Source organism: Agelaius phoeniceus, chromosome 8 (assembly GCF_051311805.1).
Source record: "Agelaius phoeniceus isolate bAgePho1 chromosome 8, bAgePho1.hap1, whole genome shotgun sequence".
Classification (NCBI taxonomy): Eukaryota; Metazoa; Chordata; class Aves; order Passeriformes; family Icteridae; genus Agelaius; species Agelaius phoeniceus.
The window spans coordinates 4,857,799-4,860,000 of NC_135272.1; the positions used below are offsets into that span (position 1 = coordinate 4,857,799).

Sequence of the window (2,202 nt, forward strand, 5' to 3'; positions counted from 1 at the left end):
GTTTTGGTGCGCGCCGCATGGCGCCCAGCACGGAGGCCGGGCCGAGCCCGGGTGCCTAGGCGGCCTCCGAAGGACGGCGTTTGTGAGGTCGGCATCTCCCCTCGCGGGGGGAGGCGGTTGGGGGCACGGGCTCCCCCGCCTCTTGGCCGGCCTTCAGAGCATGGGTTCCTCCAGTTGTTTTTTTTTCCCCTTTTGTTTCTGTGTGCTCGTACAGTGGAAGCCAGGCGCACGCCCACGCGTCCTCAGCACCAGAGTAATAAAAAGGGGCCTGCTTGGCGTGAGCAGTGCCCGAAAGGCAGACAACTCTTAGCGGTGGATCATTCGGCTTGTGCATCGATGAAGAACGCAGCTAGCTGCAAGAATTAATGTGAATTGCAGGACACACTGATCATCGACACTTCGAACGCACTTGCGGCCCCGGGTTCCTCCAGGGGCTACGCCTGTCTGAGCGTCGCTTGACGATCAATCGCCATCCAGGGGCTACGCCGGCGGTGCAGCTGGGGTAGCCTTGCAGGCCCGTCGCCCGTGGCGGGCAGCGGCAGCAGCGGTGTCCCGCCAGTGCCCAGAGGGAAGGTGGTCAGGGGTTCGGCAAGGGAAGTGTTTCCCTAGGCGGCCTTGATCCCTTCCCTATGGCTCGGCAGGCATCGTTGCAGTTGCAGTCGTCGTCGTCATCATCGCCGCGCAGGGCCTTTGTCCCCCTAAATGCAGACTCGGGGAGCGCTTCGTAGCTCCCCACTCCTGGAGCGAGCCACCAGGGCGGAGCTCGTCCTCCCCGGGACCATGCCGTGGATGCGGTGGCGTGGCAGCCTGGGGAGAGCGAGAGACAGTGTGGAAAGGTGCCGCCGAGGGCCGAGAGAAAGAGAGAGGAGGGCAAGAAGGGGAGGCGAGGTGCGGGCCTCGCCCCCGGCCTCCCCCCGCTGCCTGGGCGGCTATCTGCGGGTGGGTACCGCAGTGGTACCGTGCCGTGCTGCCGCACGCGTGCGCGAGGCAAGAGCGCCGGGGACGGGGATTCCGATCCCCTCCTCCCTTCGCAGGCCCCCTCCTCTTCTGTCACGGTTTTGGGGCGTGCCGAGTGGCGCCGTTGCTCCTCTCTCTCTCCCCACTGAGGCCGTCACGCGCGCCGCTGCCCGGCCAGTCCTCCTGCATGGGGCCGTCTCCGCCGCGTTTCCTTTTCAGTTCTTTTCTCCAGGATGGGGCTCTCCATCTCCTTGTTGCTCACTCGCGCGCGCGTGCACTGTCTCTCTCTCCGACTCCCTCTGGGAGCGTGGAGAAGAGGGGGGGCAGGCGGCGTAGTGGGTGGGGGATACAAGGCGGCCATCTCTGTGCAAGCCCCCGTGCGCAGCGCGGCCAAGCTTTGGGCTTGCGACCTCAGATCAGACGTGGCAACCCGCAGAATTTAAGCATATTAGTCAGCGGAGGAAAAACAACTAACAAGGATTCCCTCAGTAATGGCGAGCGAAGAGGGAAAAGCCCAGCGCCGAATCCCCGCCCCGCGGTGGGGCGTGGGACATGTGGTGTACAGAAGCCCCCCTCCCCGGCAGCACTCTTGGGGGACCCACGTCGTTGTGATCGAGACCGCAGCCCGCGGACGGTGTGAGGCCGGTAGCAGCCCCCTGGCACACCGGGCCCGGGGCTTCTTGGAGTCGGGTTGCTTGGGAATGCAGCCCAAAGGGGGTGGTAAACTCCATCTAAGGCTAAATACCGACACAAGACCGAGAGCCAACAAGTACCGTAAGGGAAAGTTGAAAAGAACTTTGAAGAGAGAGTTCAAGAGGGCGTGAAACCATTAAGAGGAAAATGGGTGGGGCCCGTGCAGTCCACCCGGAGGATTCAACTCGGCGAGGTGCGGTCGGCCGGCGCGGGCTCGGCGGATCCTCGCCTCTGCCTCCCCTCTGTCCCCCAGGCGTACCCCGTGCGCAGGGGTGAGCCGGGGGGGCGGGCTGGCGTGGGGACCCCCCCTCGGCCGGCAGCCAGCCCTGGCCGGGCGCATTTCCTCCGCAGCGGTGCGCCGCGACCGGCTCTGGGTCGGCTGGGAAGGCCTCCGGCAGGCAGGTGACCCAGCGCCGCGCGAGTGGCGGTGGGTGTTACAGCCCCCGGGAAGCAGGTCTTGCTGAATCCTGGGGCCGAGGGAGAGGACCGCCGTCGTGCCCTCCTCCCCCCCGTCAGCGGCACCGTGGCAGTGGGCGTCGCTTTCCCCCCCCC

At 66.0% G+C, this 2,202-nt stretch overlaps 1 non-coding gene and 1 pseudogene across 1 annotated transcript; both read left to right on the forward strand.

Moving 5' to 3' along the window:
* Positions 1-301: 301 nt before the first annotated feature.
* Positions 302-454, forward strand: LOC143694718 (5.8S ribosomal RNA). The gene has a single exon (XR_013183369.1). It is a non-coding gene; the product is annotated as a 5.8S ribosomal RNA (ribosomal RNA).
* A 909-nt stretch (positions 455-1,363) lies between these two features.
* The window catches only part of LOC129124137 (28S ribosomal RNA), a 4,831-nt pseudogene continuing 3,992 nt past the window's right edge, over positions 1,364-2,202 (forward strand).